This window comes from Micromesistius poutassou (genome assembly GCF_964030765.1).
Source record: "Micromesistius poutassou genome assembly, chromosome: 11".
NCBI classification, from domain to species: Eukaryota; Metazoa; Chordata; class Actinopteri; order Gadiformes; family Gadidae; genus Micromesistius; species Micromesistius poutassou.
Window position 1 is genome coordinate 439447 of NC_140281.1, and position 17309 is coordinate 456755.

A 17309-nucleotide genomic window follows, 5' to 3' on the forward strand; every position below is an offset into this window, starting at 1 on the left:
GGAAATTCTGATTGGCTGGTAATCAAAAAAGTTAATTTAGAACCCTGATTATAAACAGTGGCAAATCATAACAGGCTATTGTACAAACTATGATTGTGAAAACAGTGGCGCACTGGCGTCTATGCTTAAATGAAGCACAGACGCATATTACAAAAAATAGTCTGAAAATGGGACCCTCTGAGTTCTTTTATAAGATTTTTTTTTTTATTATAGAGAGTGACAGAGAGGAAAGTGTGGAAGACAGAGGGGAAGCCATGCAGTAAATGACACAGGCCGGATTCGATCCTAGGTCTCTGCGATTAGGACTTTGCCTAATATATGATATGCGCCTTAGCCCAGTGCGCCACCAGGGAGCCCGAACCTCTGAGTTCTTACCGGCGTCTTGGTTATCCCAAAAGATGAATTAACTGAAGTTTGAGAATATTTGATTCCCTTCACAAGTCTGCCAGACAATGAAGGGGAATCTGGCTCTGGTTGTCTCCCTGTTTATGTAGAGATCAGTGGAGATTTCTGTAAAGACTACAAGGGAAGCTCAGCTTCCCCTAAAATTTCAAAGATTAAATTGTCAAATATATACTGTTGTGTTAACAATTCATTGACTAAAAATGTGTTAGAACACGTCCATCTCGAAGACGAGTTCATTCAGAATCAGCTGCTTATCGCAGGACGACTAACTCGATTTCCTTCTCATACATTTCTGTAGCGTCACAGTGCGTTTGCCTGTTGAAGCTCAGCGTCCATCCACTTCAATGGGGCTGCATAGAACAGCTTTTTTTAGTGCGTTGAAAGTCGACGCTCATTGGATAATGCTGCGATTATGTCCCTCCCACGGACGCTCAGCGTCTCTGGGGGTGAATGGAGGAGTGGGCTGGCCTGGATGCTGGGCTTCTGCGTGATAATTGGAGGGTCTGCGAAAGACTGAGTTGCCGTTTGATTGACAGCGATTTTGAACTATAAAACGTTGCCAGAGCTCTCATCGGTCCTCAGTCCCATCTCAGATTTTGCAAGCGAGTCGAAAGGCAAACTGCAACCTATTTATTGATATTTTCTTGGCAAAATTGCTAGATATTTTTCATTGTATATTTCATACACTTATACACACAATTCCTTGCTTCAGTTTAACATAATTCCCACATTTCCTTGTTTAATATCGTTTTGGTAGTTGGCCATCACTTTGATTCAGAGACCTGAGGTCTGAACTTCAAGTCCTGTATTCAGATCAGGACTTGCAGGGTGACAGGGGAACACTGTGATTTTTTGGTGTTCCTTAAAGACATGGAGTTGGACAGTACAATGCCTTGGAGCTACAGCTGCAGCTGTCGAAAGGAGCTTCTCCTGGAACAGAGAGGATCATTTACATATACATAAATTGACAGTTTATATAATGTAGGCCGAAAATGAGCTTCCCCTCTTTGAAAGACCAGCAGCCGCCACTGGTAGAGATGTACCGTCAGAGACTGGAATCACTATGATAGTGATGACAACTGATTGACAACTCAGATAACCGAGAATAGAAGGACGTTTAAATTCGAATCAGACGGAGCTGACATGTCTCACTGAACAGCCCATCCATCCTGGTAGGATGAGCGTTGATTATGGAAAGCAGCTTCCTCAGCTGGATCAGGGCCCCATTTTGCCCCAAGTGACTCATGGAGCTTAACCTCATGAATGCATGACATCATAAAATAATGAGTGATTACGAAGAAACCAATTGTGGGAAATGTGCCTGAACAAAGCGGTTTGATGGTGGAAGGTGATTGGCTTAGAGGATGAAGAGCGGAGGTGACGACTGGGACTGTAATGTTTCCATGCATGTTAATGCTTCCATTAACATTCTAACGATATTGTCAATTAGCTCCATTAAGTAACGCCTTCAGTGGCGTGTCGACTCAGCGGACGCACACATCACAACATTTAACCGAGAAATTAGTAAGACAAAAATTGCTTCCGATGATCAGTCCACAAACTAATTAAGACATGTACACTTGATTACACTTCATGTAATGAAATTAATTGTGTAGCATTGTTTAGTTAACGCTGATTCGTTCGAATTTGCGTTCAAATCCGACCAACTGCCAGAAAGACTTGGTGTGGCCTCATTTCTGTGGGGTCATACGCCACTATAGACCCCAAACAAACTGAATTGAACAACCTACATCCACCTCTACATCCATTTGTTTCAATATGCTTTCATTTGAAAGACACCATAACACCTCTTGTGGTGTAAATTAGCCTTTGCAGAAAACAGGGCTGGCTTTGTTTTGTTTTGACAACTAAGTGTGGCTTACATTGGGAACCCACGTGGCGTTCCGCTAGACAAACTCAGAACGCCAGTACAATCAAGTGCTCTGAATGGAGAGCAAGCAGAATGAGGATCCTTCGAAGCTGTAGCTCTCTCTGACCGCCGGCTGACCCCATCCTTCCCTCTCCTCTTATCTTAGAGATGACAGATGGGAGATGAGAGCTGTCCGCCTCCGGTGTGATGCACAACTCAAACCTGTCAGCTTCGCTGCTCTCAAATATGGACACCTGGAATCATCATGGTTAGTGAACCGCTGAAATGAACAGCACGCACGCACTCGCATGCACACACACACACACGCCACGCACGCACATACGCGCACACGCATGGACTACATCGTTTGAATCCTTTTGTGTTATTCCTGGCCTTTTGTACATTATGTAAAGCCTTCTGAACAGCTGAATATGCACCTGGCTTCAGTAGTAGACAAAATGACTCGTGGCCCCGTCACACGCAGGAGTGTGTTGCCTGACTCGCTGCCAAACAGATGGACGCATTCGGATCCCTGAGCTCCCAGATATCACGCTCTTGTTCTGCCAGCTTGCAGGCCAAAGGTCCGGCGAATGAACACGAGAGCTGCCGCTCAGGCGTCAGGATGATTGTCCCAACCCAGATTTTCAACTCGTCGTCGGGTGAGGGAACTTAAGGGGTCGCCGGTTTGATCCCTCCCTCCTCCGCCTGGAAAAATATTTCAAACATTCAAAAATGAACTACAATTATCAACGGAATGTGTAGAAATAGACTGTTTCGTCGTTATGTCGGAGACGTCCCTGTGTTATGTGGCGGAGCTAATGACCCACGTTGGCAGCCGACGCCAGCCCGCTTCGTTACACCGCTCTGTAGCTCAAGAGGCGAATGCGGCCGCTGCAACGGCCGGGCGGCCCTCGGTCAACAGGAGAGGAGGGAGGAGTCTCGCTGCCAAAAGACACATTTTATCCTATTGTCAATCATGTCGCAATTACAATGAAAAATGTCACGCTGGCTCTAACTTCGAGAAATAAACTGCTGAGGCCTTGGTACAACTTCACTGTAAACCTTAAGCCCTGCGCCAGTGGAAGGAAGCCGAACCAAAGACCTTTCGGAGCTAAACGGATTGAACACGAGGCCGGTGTCATCGAGAGTAGACGATCATCGCATTCAGGAGAAAACAGAGTTGACCAGAGTTCCTCTGAAAACCACAGCCATTACTAAACCTTCCTCACTGATCCTGCCGAGTGGAAGTGAATCAGACAGGTGCCAGGTCACTTGTCCTGAGATCGTCTACCTGACATTTAATGGCCAGTTGCGGACTTGGACTTAACTCTGATACTCACCGCTGGCACCAGCCATGGAGAAAATACAGGCCACACATTTGACGACTGCTGGCTTGAAAGCAAAAAAAAAAAGTTTTGTACTTTCTTAAAGAAAATAAGTTAGGATATTCCTTCCAAGGCTGTTCGAATGCCACTGGGTTGAAGAGAAGCTGGTCTGTCTGCCATCAACAGATGACAACCGTGTGTTTCTCTGTTTGTGTGTGTGGTGGGTGTGTCAGTGTCTGTGTCTCATGCTGGACCCAGCTGGTCTGAATGGCACAATGTGTATTCTCCCTGGTTGTCAGAGTCGTTAGCATTTCTGCATTTTAATGTTACTCAGACTTGGAACCGGCACTTTTGTTTCCTAGCTGATCCGTGTTGTTAAAGCAGTACAATTTCTCTACAGTTGTACAGAAAAAAGAAATGCAGTCTGTTATCTTATTTATATTGTAAACATACTAATGGACTGGACTATACATCATTATTTCTGGGATACTGGAATATTTATATTAAATATTCTGGCCAAAACTGAAATTATTTTTTTATGAGCAGGGGGCTCCCATCACACCATCTGCCCCCTGCCTACTCATCTCTACATTATTTCTTGATGATTAGTGATTAGTTATTAAATGTTAGCTATGAAATGCTGTTTGGTTGATGTTGTTTGAAGACTACAGAAAACCGCCGGATACAACTTCACAACACATCACATGTCATTCAACACGTTTTATGCTTAAACCAGACACACAGATGTGTCTTTCGTTAGCACAGACAAAGACAGAACTGCACATCAAGCATGAGCAATCAGCAACAGGGTTTAGCTGAAACATAAGTTAACAACCCAAATTTACTTGATGCAGCGTGTAGTGCAGAGTGCAGACCTTTTCATTTCCAGAGTGCAGTCCAGAGAATATTGGCGCATCAACATTGTCCAAAGCTCACAATGGAAATGTCTGAAATTATTATTAATATTATTATTAGAGAACACATTATTATTAATTTTCTTATTTAATTTCAACCTATTATCATTACCAGCCTCCATCTTCATGCAGCCACAATGGCACGTAACACCATCCACCTTCTGCGAAACAGTGACTATCCTTTCCACCCAGAAAGTGGTTAGCAAAGAAAAGAGAAAACGACTGAAGTGGACTGTATGCACTGCATTCCATCTCCATCAGTCATCCATAACTCAACGCGCGTGCTGTCCCCGCTCTCACCCGAGGACTCTTAATGAACAAAATGGCAGGTATTTCAGAGAGCGGGACGAGAGAGGGGTTGAAGCTGACAGCTGCACTGAGGACCGCAGGAAGGCGATGTCTGGGCAGTGTTTCAGAAGCTTGACGTTCTATTGCGGTGATTATGGGGTTCACCGCAGCCCCCTGCCAAGAGCCAAACCAGAAGGTAAGAGAGAGGGAGAGAGAGAGTTGTCTGAGTGTGTGTTTCATAACCACAAATATGGGAAACTTTCTTTGTGATTGGATCCACTCCTCAGAATATACTTTTTTTGTCTACTTCAGGAAGTCAGACTCCCTCTTTCCCAACGGTTTCTTCCAAAAGCTGCAGGACAGAATAGATTGGAGACTGCAGGAAGGCACGCACACAGCCGTCGGCTGCGCGTGAACGCTCAGGAGACGTGGGGTACAGCTTAGATGTGCCTTGCTCGGGTCAGGTCTGGACCATCCATATGGAACAACATGTGGAAGGACAGTAGAGGGTACACTGAAGTCTTACCGTCATTTGGCTAATGCTGCAATTATCCTGGGAAAGGTTATTTGAAGAGGAGCCTGTAAGTTGTCTCTCGTTAGCCCTGATTGCTCCTATAGACAGCCCCTGTAACGGGGGGCCCGGCTGTGAACCGCAGATAGCAGCAGAACGTTTAATTAGAGGAGTCGACCCGTTTCATCTGGGGGCGTCCATTTCAAAGTCACTTATCTGAACATTCGGCCATCTCCAAACGCAGCCATGCGTCTCTCGCTCACTGGTCGGACAAAGGGTTTGGATTCTCTGGCTGGGGTCACAGAGAAGGCAAGAAAATACAGTGCAGGGCTGATACATTACAACAAGCTTTTAATGCATGTTGAAAGTTGTGCTTGTGATTTAATAAAACCGGTGGTTTTCGACACTCAATCAGAAGTCGTTTTTCGGCAGCCTTGGTGTGAAAGCAGGAAACTTTCCGCTCATTATGTTTACACTTCATCTTTGTCTGCTTTGCAGTTATTGTGATTGTCCTGACCTTAAAAATGTACCATAGCCATAGCACTCGTCACTCTTGCTAGAGATGTGACCGAGTCAGCTAAAGTGGGATCGTATATTGTGAAATGAAAGTTCTCCCAGTCGTTAATCCATAAACATTGTTATAGAGGGATTAATGAGGAACTGCCCTCTTCCAAGGTCTGAGTGGCAACGTGACGTGTTTGTCAATACGCCAAACTAGTCCTTGAAGAACACACTGAGCTGGTATGGAAGCAGAGAGTGGGCACGTGTGCCACGCTCCGGGTGTTTCTGCCCCCCGTACCCCCCTCCGTCTGGGGCGCTTTCCATTGTTTTATGGGTCTATTGTGTTGTGCGCTTTTTAAGGGGCTTCTCCAATGGTCGTGTTTGCCTTTCTTTCCCTATCGCTCTCCAGCCTTCTCTCTTATATTTATATTGATTTGTCCTCTGCGTCGGCTGATATTGGACCCTTTGAAGTCTTGTCTCTCTTTCTCTTTGCGCTCTCTTGTTGGTCTCTTGAGGTATTCTACCGAAGAAAACCAATTCGCCTGGCCGGAGGATTCCTTTCAGAAGGGGATTGTCTGCCATTACACTTCAGATATCGATCTTAAGTCTGTTTTGGAGACTACCTATGGTACAATACATGTCCTTCAATGCCAACCCTGCTCTCTTTGGCCCAATATTACTAACATTGAGAACAGTGTCTGCACAATTTACCTCAACGGTGATGCATTCTGTTTTTGGAAAATGTTGAAACAAAAATTCTGTTCTGGAATATTCTGTCGATTTTCAAACCGCCCTCTAAAGCTCCTTTGTGTAAATGAATGTATGCTGACTCTTCTTCTGCTTTTCAAGCTTTTATTGATTTCTTCATTAACGAGTGCTTTCAGCAGCTGTTAAAGTGCTGAGAGACCTTAGTGCAGGAGAGAAGAAGCTCTGTTTCATCGCAGTAGCTGACTTCCAAAGGGAAGTCAGTGCTTTCAACAGCATCGCTGCCGGGAGTGACAGAGATTTGGGGGGGGGGGGGGGGGGGTAACTGAATGACACTCAGAAACGGCTAAGTGTTGAAGATCTTTGGTCAAAGAGGAGAGACTTGCACAATCAATGATGATTAGTCTGAATTAAATTGTTTCTCACTGATGATTCTCACTGAAACAAACTAGCGCATATATCTGCCCAACTCTTTTACAATCGCCAATCTTACCCTACGCCTTTCACAGCCCACTTTTGTTGTGATTGTTGTTTATTGACATGACCTCATATTTATAAAATAAATAACCATAGAAAAACAACATTCAACAGCCATCCTGCACTGATGTGTGAGAGTTATTTTGGAAACTCTGAGAACACACTTTAAATGTTTAATTGCCTCCCAAATGGATTGTGTTGCTTTGTTCGTTATCAACACGACTCCCTCCACTTCGGTATAAAAGCCTGTGGTTAGAAAATAAATGTAAATAGAAGTCGGAGGCAGAGATGCTAATAATGTTGTGAGAATTGAGCTTGATATTCGCTGGCCCTTCGCCTGACACATAGGGCGGGCCGATGTCTTTAAGTGGTCGTTGTCTGAGGCACTACCTCAGACATTGTGCAGTAATGAGCAGCATGATTGTTTTGACGGATCGTCAATGTAAATACGTTTGGAGTGCTCTTTCGCGAGGAAAACCTCTCCCATCTCATTATGGTTCCCTATAAAGAAAAGTGTGTGTGTGTGCGTGTCTGTGTGTCTGTGTGTGTGTGTGTGTGTGTACTCAATCAATGAAAACCAGCATCCATTTAACATTTGCCATCATGTGTATATCGACAAAACAAATTAAATCGCATATACAAACTTAATAAATCACAACTGATTACCGTCCGCTGAGGACAACCTCCACTCTGCGATCAATAGGCCATTCGCCAGACGACTTTTGAAACTTTGTCTGTATTTGTTTCCACTTTTATATCTGTTCTAAGAAAAATAATTCAAGGACAGCTATCAAAGTTTATGGGAAGGTTTTACATGTCATAAAAAATGTATGTGATACGTGATGTCCCACAGCTTTAATTTCTTAGTAATCAATGTCGTTTTGGCATTCACCACTATGTGCACATGTTTAAGTGTCTTGGTTTACAAAAATAAACACCCACTTGAACACAGAGAGACATAGATGCTTGAGATTGTAAATCTATATTCTGCATCCAGTTCTTTCCCCCGTGATACTAAATGAACAATACTGAACCGAAACTCATTGCAACGTTTACAAAATGGATGTCTCAATGAATGTGCAGAACGCTGTCTGGGTAGCGGTGGATGAGAGAGGGTCGAGCTTCGAGGACTCTTGTATTATAATGCCACACTGCTCATTAGAACTCACATACGGCAGGTGCCTTGGAAAAAAGGATACAAAATATTGTCATCGCGCATGGCCTTGGGCGTGACCTTGGGCTGGGCCTGGAGCGTGGCCTGGGGTGTGTCGATGAGGGTGTTCTCAGCGCCAGGAGCTGACGGGATTGTCGGGGGTTGACCGCAGTCTCGACCGCGAGCCTCTCCGACGCACAAACACACAATCAGAGAGATTAAATGTTTCAAACGAAAGAACAATAAAGAAGAAAAAGGAGAGGGGGGGACATATTGAGACAGACAGTTGAGGTTTAACCAGTCGGTCACATGATCCACGATGTCCCCGCATCGAGACCAGTCGGAGGAGGAATGGAGGGAACGTCAGGCCTCTGCTGTCGGATTCCATCCGTCACTCCGTGTTTTCATTTGCTTTTCTTCCTCGTCTTGAATATCGACCTCGCTGATCTTGGCCCGAGCACAGCAGACGGTGGTGGGCTACTTTCAAACACAGACTCTTTCTTACCAAATACAACCACGGCTCAGGGGGAATAGAGAAGAACTAAGAGAGTGTCTCTTTAACACCACAGCACTCGCACGAGGTGTGCGCCTGCAGAGTGAGGTGTGTGTGGGTGTGTGCGTGCAGAGTGAGTTGTGTGCGTGCAGAGTGAGATGTGTGTGTGGGTGTGTGCATGCAGAGTGCGGTGTGTTTGGGTGTGTGTGTGCAGAGTGAGTTGTGTGCGGGGGTGTGTGCTTGCAGAGTGAGGTGGGTGTGTGAGTGCAGAGTGAGGTGTGTTTTGGTGTGTGTGTGTGTGGGTCAGTGCATGCAGAGTGAGGTGAGGTGTGTGTGTTTACTGAGGTGCCCCTCACACCTTGTTTTATTTTCCACTCGCTCACTCGAAAAGCTGCAGCCAGTGGTGACGGTGGTGGTGGTGGTTATTGCTGTGGGCATCAGGGAAAGGACAGTGTGCCAGAAGATATACTCCGCAGGCTCTCTCTCTCGCGCTCTCGCTCTCGCTCTCTCTGATTTAATTTGAATGGTGGTTAAAAAACTTGTTCCTGGAAAAAAAGTTCATTTTTTCTAACGCTGACTTGGCCTGAAGATTTAGACTTCACCAACTATTGAGACGAGTGAAAGTCAGGTTTCTGTTATTCTTCAGTCCAGAGGGGCGTAGCATTCCTTCATTCGGCTTCAGATATTTCTCTTGTCAGGAACAACCGTCATCAGTGATGTACGTTGAAGCATGTTATAGGGAGATTGGCCACGTATGTTGTATGCAGGGTAGCATTTATGACCATAATGCACGTTACATTCTGGAGGCTTTAAGGGATCCATCTATCTATCTATCTATCTATCTATCATACAGCAAAGCCTTTATTGAATAATAAGCTCTGATGAAGTTTGCACATATTTGTATGTGTGGGTGCATAAGTCCCTTAATGGCTGCTTCAAGGACCAGTATTTTCATCTTTCATTGAGAATTTCTAGACATGTCTGGGCCCTCTTTTGCCCTCAAATGTGCTGCTCTGCTTCTGAAAGGATTCCACTCCATTCTTGCTGCTGAGGTCATCACAAAGAAGAAGGTAATTTCTGTGCACAGTAATCGAGGAGATGGAAGAAGTGTACACTTACCTAACCACCAAAATGTTTCCCTTGAACCATTACCACTTATTTCCAGAATGTAAACCAATAAAATGATACGACTCACTTTAATCAGTGTTTGTACTAACGCCATTTAAAATAACAGCGTTAGCTAAAGGCCAGTTTACACCAGAGCCATTTTAGACGCGTTTTTTAGTCGGCCGTCCGACTTCAGCCAGAGATAGAATTCCTTTCAAACTAGTGCACTGATTTACACCGGCAGTGTTCTACGCCCGTCTCACGGCCCGACCAAAGCTTTACTTTACGCTTTTTTTTGTTTTGTTTTTGTTTATTTTGTTTTGTTGGTTTTGTTTAGTAAGGTAAGGGTTTTGTGTATTGATTAGGGTTTAGGGTTTGTTTTTAGGATCATGGTTTTGTGTAATGTTTACGACCTGGTTCTAGACGGTACCCCGAGTCCCTCAGAGGCCAAATACAACCGCAGGGACCGGGTTGGATGGAGCCCAGGAGGGGCCTCCTGCCCCCGTATGAGACCCCAGGCGGGGAGGACTTCTGAAACAAAGGAAACAGCTCTGGCAGAATAACACAAATTTGCATAGTAATTATTCTGTTTGAAGTCGCCAAAAAGGGTTAAGACCTTAACATCAGGTCGCGGCTCAGTAAATAAGAAGAGAACCCCTGTTCTTCTGCCCTGGTTCTTCTGCTCCGGTTCTTCTGCTCTGGTTCCCGTCTAGAGGCCTTAAAGGCTTGACTCAGCCAATGTATTGATCTGAATACGACACGATTATGGTACAACGATGGACTCCCTGCTGAAAGGCTCTTGGGTTTCAGTTCTTTGAAGATGTGTGATGATGTTCAAGTGTATTTGCAGTATAACTTCTGCTTGTTTTAAGCAGTTTTCAGCTTTTCTGTGTTTTTTTGTCTTGTTCTTACAGGCCAGTTTTTGAAGCTCAGGAAATGACTTTGGTGGAGGGATGTTTCAGTGTTCCTCTCTCTTGGTTGACTATATTCTTGAAGGTCATGTTGCTCCTCTGGTATTGGATAGAAACTGAATTCCAGATATTTCTTTAGAAATAAATTGAAACACTGGAGTCATTCATAATGCAGCATTGCTCTGCTCCTCCTATTTGAAAACTGGATTGGATGTTTCTTTGTTTCTTTGCCCGGAAACTATTCACTTCCCAACTGATCAGTCAATTAGGGGATTCCACAGTGTGTTATTTCTGATTATTACACATTCTTCTCAATGCTGTGGAACTCACTGTTCACTTGCATGGGCCTTCCTGACTTTGGGTGGTGAATTATTTTTCAATAATGACCGTTGCTAAGCATATAATGACCGCTGTCAAGGAAAGTGGATTTTTTCACGTCTTTCGTATCACTCCGCAAGAAGTCTGGTAACTTATTAGGCTGCTAAGCGACGTCAACGTCTTTGGCGGACTATTTCTCTGCTGATCAACACTACGAATGCTGATAACAAATAAATGGTAAAAAGACACACTGTGTGTTATTTTTTCATTTTGGCAAGTAGCCAGTGTTGGGCAAGTTACTCTAAAAAAGTAATTAGTTAAAGTACTAGTTACTTCTCCCAGAACTACTTAACTAAAGTAGTAACTGAGTTACAAACTCTAAAAGTAACTAGTTACTTTGGAAAGGGTTAGTAACTATTTAGTTAGGTAACTATTGCGTTACTTTCAAATAATTTTTAAATACTGATGTGTCAAATAATTTGGACCCCATCTCCATCCCTCTTCGAAAGAACTTAAAAAAACATGTGTGTTCAATTATTTATGATAAATCTGAGTATTATAATGAAATGAATACTCAATACATTACAAACAGAAATCCACAGTGCACAAATCTAAACAATTTTAAGGTTGCTATGGGAATGTGAGACTACACAATATATATTTTGGAACTTGATGACGACGTGGACAGGTACTTGACTCCAGGGCATAATGTGCATTTCACGCTTACACTTGTCCCCTTAATTTTTTGGAGGGAAAAGTAATGGCTATATTTCCATTTAAAGAAAGCTGCTTTTGGACTACTTGGGCTCGCCATCTCTTTCTGAATCTAGCTGATTCACATTAACGTCTTGTGTAGTCGACCACTCTCTCGTAGAGGCCCGGCGATTGCCATAGGCGAACTAGGCGACCTCCTAGGGCGGCAAAATGTGTTGGGTGCGCCCAAATGAAACACGTCTATTAAACATGAACATCCTAGGGCCCCCCTCCCCGTCAACAATCTTGATCGCCCCGTCCCCGTCAACAATCCCGATCGTGCTCCCTCCCGTCAACAATCCCGAACGCCCCCGCCCCCCCGTCTACAATCCCGATCGTGCGCTCTCCCCTCAATAATCCTGATCCCCCCCCCCGTCAACATCTGCGCTAGCCCGTAATCTACGGGGGGCGCGCTCGGAGGGGGTCGCCTAGGGCGCAATTCAGTGTAGAACCAGCCTGGCTCGTAGCCTACTGCTGCTCAAATTTGATGCGCACAGCGTAAGTAAGCAGACTAAGCACCCACCTAACTTCCCCTCTGATTGGCTTACCATAGAATTTTACTCAACCCCAGCCAATCGTCATCACTTTTGCAGTTGTCTCGTGCTCCCGCCATCACCAAGGACAAGGGACTAGATTTTCTCTTTCACTCGGCTCAGAGGTCCGATGCAAAACATCTGCCTTCAATGTAGTAACGCGACACATTTTTTGAAAGTAACGATAACGGCGTTATAATAATGAGATGAGTAATCAATTTGATTACTCGTTGATGAAAAAAGTAACAGCGTTACTAACGCCGGTACTTATAACGCCGTTATTCCCATCACTGCAAGTAGCCAAATAATAATGTAATGTAATAAGTGGGCTAATGTATAGAACGTTGCCAGTCATTATCAAAAATAAGCCCCTTCAGGGCGAAGCAAATCCTGTTCGCCCTGTCTGGGCTTATTTTCCAGATAATGACCGGTGTTCTATACATTATCCCATCATTATTACATAATAGACTATGCAGCTATTTCCAACAGCAAAATTGAATTAATGATACATGCTTGTGTCATTTTAAAATCAATGTATAATTTTCTTGAGATTGACTTCTTCAGTAAGAAGATGCACAGAGAGCGGATCATCATTAAGAAATGAATCCCTTTCGGCTGATTCAAGACCTGTCCTACTTTACACCTTGCTGCACAATGTCCCTTACATACATAATGAGAAGCTGTCCAACCTTCACACGGTTCGGAGAGAAACAAATCCATATTAAAGCTTTGATGACCCTCGTTTTGAAGGCCTTACGCTATGGGCTTTGTAGTAGAAGGAGCGAACAGGTCTGATTCATTAATCTGGTCTTTGTCTTACCCTCCCCCTGTAGTCCAGTCCCGGGGGAGATCAAAGAGTCTGTGTAAAGCATGACGAAACGCAAGCTCCTCAGAGAGGTACGCACACGCAACATGTCTGTGGGAGCAGGCAAATGCAGCAGGTGGGACGCTCCGATGTGGCCAAACAGAGGTTCATGTTAAATTCAATGTGACAAAGAGTTTGAGTAGGAGAGAGAGGAGGCTTTCAGTGCGTTCTTACAGAGTTTGTGTAGGAAAGAGGTAGGCTTTTAGTGTGTTCTTACAGAGTTTGAGTAGGAGAGAGAGGAGGCTTTCAGTGCGTTCTAACAGCGTTTGAGTAGGAAAGAGGTAGGCTTTTAGTGTGTTCTTACAGAGTTTGAGTAGGAGAGAGAGGAGGCTTTCAGTGTGTTCTTACAGAGTTTGTGTAGGAAAGAGGTAGGCTTTCAGTGCGTTCTAACAGAGTTTGAGTAGGAAAGAGGTAGGCTTTCAGTGTGTTCTTACAGAGTTTGAGTAGGAGAGAGAGGAGGCTTTCAGTGCGTTCTTAGAGTTTGAGTAGGAGAGAGAGGAGGCTTTCAGTGTGTTCTTGCAGAGTTTGAGTAGGAGAGAGAGGAAGCTTTCAGTGCGTTCTTACTTTCAGTGTGTGCTCGCTCAGTCAAACTGCTCAATCACAGTTCTTGCTACAGTTCTTGAGACGTGCTGCAGTTACTGTAAGGTTATGTTCCTGGAGGTGAACGTTACATTTATTGTAGTTTTTTTAATATCTGAGCCAATGATTTCTTGGTGTTAGTGTTCACTCTTCTTTGTATTTCGGTTTGCCCAGTGTTCTGATGAGGTGAACCTGTGGCCACCTGAGATAAGCCTTTCCAGCCAAGCCCTGTTTCGCCTATCAGACGTCCACGAGGTGAATTACCTCGCTGCAGACGGCTTTGCAGGGATGTTGTGTTTGGCAGCATTCACAGCACGAGTGGGAGGAAAACAATCTATTTACTGATGGGTTAGCTGGCTAATGCCCTTTTTTCATTGCAGGGCCAAGGGGTAATGGGAGTTGGAAAGGAAAAGCCATCCGATTATAGAAGCGATATGTCACACCTGCCTGGTCATTAACATTTGTGGAGCAACACTGGCGGACATTTAGCTCGGGGCTAGCCTGAGGAGGTGTTGCTTTCTCTGAGCCACCAGTGTACACATGGAGACCCAACACCAGATGAAATGCCTCGTATCAGAATCCTACAGCATGGCTAGAGCCAATGGTGTGCGTGTGGGAATTGCTCGCTTTGTACTGTAATTACAACTGGTGTTTGTGCCGAAATCGAGCCTAGTCATTAAGGGGGTAGAATTATGAAGCATGTATTTACAACATCTCTGTACCTTTCCAGTTTGTTATAAACTCAATCCACTGAGGCTATACGGTACGTTAACCTCACCCCGACATAATGGCTCTGTCAATTCTCCGGAGAACCTGATGGGTGATAAGGTGTAACACGAAAGACATGTCATCCGCCCACCCTACTCGAGTGTTAACCTTTTAGTTTTCTTGCTTACGTCTGCGAGTCTGCGACTATAAACTATGATTGGATGCGTTTGCTGTAGAGGCCAGACAAAGTCGCCACATGACACTTTGATGCACTTAATTAAACCATCAAACGAACTGTACCCCAAGGACATCTCAATTACAGAATAAGGTCACAGCTGCTCTCAGTCATTCACTGGGATAATCTGCCCCCTAAGTCCCCTCTGATAGAGAAATGGGAGGTGGGGGGGTACCTTCTTAATATGCTTTGGTTAGCATTCAGCGGGCATTCCACCAACTCTGCTGTTTGACCCAACTAATTGCTAATTGCTAATTGACTGTGGCTAATTGACACATGACTAATTGTCTCAAGCTGATCTGTTTCCAGGTTAAGTCCACTTAATAGCATGATTGACATGCACATACTTTACAGAGGACCAGGGAACAGAGCGTGTCTCTGAGGCCTTAACATTATCTTCATCACAAACACCAGACTCATGTCTCAGAACCTGGCCAAAGCCCATCCAGGACCTGGGTTTACCTAGTCTCTACACAAGCCTCCTCTCATGGAGACCGAACCAGGTTTGGCTTCATCTTTGCAATCATTTAAGTGTTCCAGTGTTCGCTGTAGATGCACTTGTTGTTTTTATTCTAAAGTACACACTGTTATATGTTACATTGGTTATTATGCAGCGCTTACACAGTAATGGGACCCTAATGCAAAGTGTAGCCGTGAACACTTTTGTCCCAAACTGAACCTTAAAAGAGAGAGCAGAGCTGAACCCTCCCCTCCCGTTTTTTCTGTGTGTTGGTGAGTGTGGTTGAAGTACACTGTGACAAACGCACAAACAATGGGCTGTCTGTGCTGTCAGACGCTCAGCCAGGCTTGTATGGTTGTCCTGGCGCCTGACTGTTTTCTGTCTGACTTTCCATTTGCTGCGTAGGCCCACTTTGTATCATTTTGGCCTTATTTCTTGATTTGAGATGTGGCCTTGATTCATCATTCATTTGCTGTTTTGATTTTCATCTGAATTGGTTGCTGAGCCTTTTTTGAATTTCTCCTATAGCATTTTTTAACAAAACATAATTTTGCTATGACTTATCTCAGAGAGAGAGAGAATGACTGACTGACTGACTGACTGACTGACTTGGCGTTCGAGTCGCGTCGCTGCGGAGCCCCACGTCTCTTCAGGGCTTTTCTTAATGGGTTTGAGAAAAGCCCATTTGCCCATCTGCACCGTGTTGCATAATAAACATCTGGATCCTGGATTTCAGCTCCCAGACACAGAATGCATCATGCAGCAGGGAGATGAGTGGCTGATCAAACACATGAACACATGACGCTCTTTACACATGAAATGTATCACATATTTGTATATTATTGATGACCTTGTAAGGGATCTTTTGTAATGGCGGTATCACTTCCAATTACAAATAGGAATGATTTATGATTTATGATTTATTAGGATCCCCATTAGCAGCACACCGAAATGAGAGCTAGTCTTCCTGGGGTCCGAAACATAAAATATAGACAACAGACAATAACTTTGACATTATGTCAAACAAAAGAAAAAATAGCCAAATAATAAACATCAGAATTATAAATAAAACAAAAGTAAAAAAGATATGAAGGCTACAAAATAAATGACAACATTAAAGATGTATACACATTACATATGGACCAGATGTTTTTTCAGAGACTTTTTGAAGTTGTATTTTCTATTTATGCAAGAATGTATGTTTATTGGTAGTTCATTCCATAATGAAATTGCTCTGTAAATAATAGTGTTTTTGAGTAGATTGGACCTTGGTCTGGGTAAGGCTAGATGTCCGTTACTTGCTCCTCTAGTTCTGTGACTATGTCTGTCAGACACACAGACTAAAACTTCAACAAAGAAGGCGGGTCTTTTGCAACATACTGTATGACTGATCTTAGGAACAACAAGAGACCAAGACATATCTTTTGTTTCACTGTGAGCCATGAGAGGCTAGCATGCATCACTTCAGAGCCAGTGTGAATGGAGCAGCTCAGTGCCAAACGAGCTGCTTTGTTCTGAGCTACCTGAAGTTTATGCAAGTCTTTTTTAGTAGCTGATGACCAGATAATTGTACAATACTCAAGGTTTGACAAGTCCAAAGCATGTACAACTTGTTTGATTATCAAAGGTGTAAGATACGATGAACATTTTCTCGTCATGCCAATCATTCTACCCATTTTTGAGACAATGGTGTCAATGTGAACTGACCAGGACAGTGAATCAACAATGGTAAGACCTAAGAGTTTTATTGTGTTAACTTGAATTGGTGTACTACCTATAAATAAATTTAACTGAGGTTTTTTTGCCAGCATATATCTTGAGCCAAACACAATAGATTTTGTTTTTTCAGTGTTGAGAGCCAGTTTGTTCTCATTGACCCAGTTCACACATCATTTAATGAATAATTTCAGTTAGCTGTAAGCTCACTGCACAGAATATCAGCACAGTAAACAGTGGTGTCATCAGCATACATTCCAATATTGACATTATTTGTACATAGAGGCAAGTCATTAGTAAATATAGAGAACAGTAATGGACCAAGGCAACTACCTTGTGGCACACCACAGTGTATGACCTTTGAGTCAGAAAAACTGCCATTGAAAAATACCTTTTGTTTTCGTCCTGTAAGATAGTCCTCTACCAAGGCTATCATTGTAGATGTGAAGCCATAGCTCTTAACTTTTCCAATTAGCAACTCA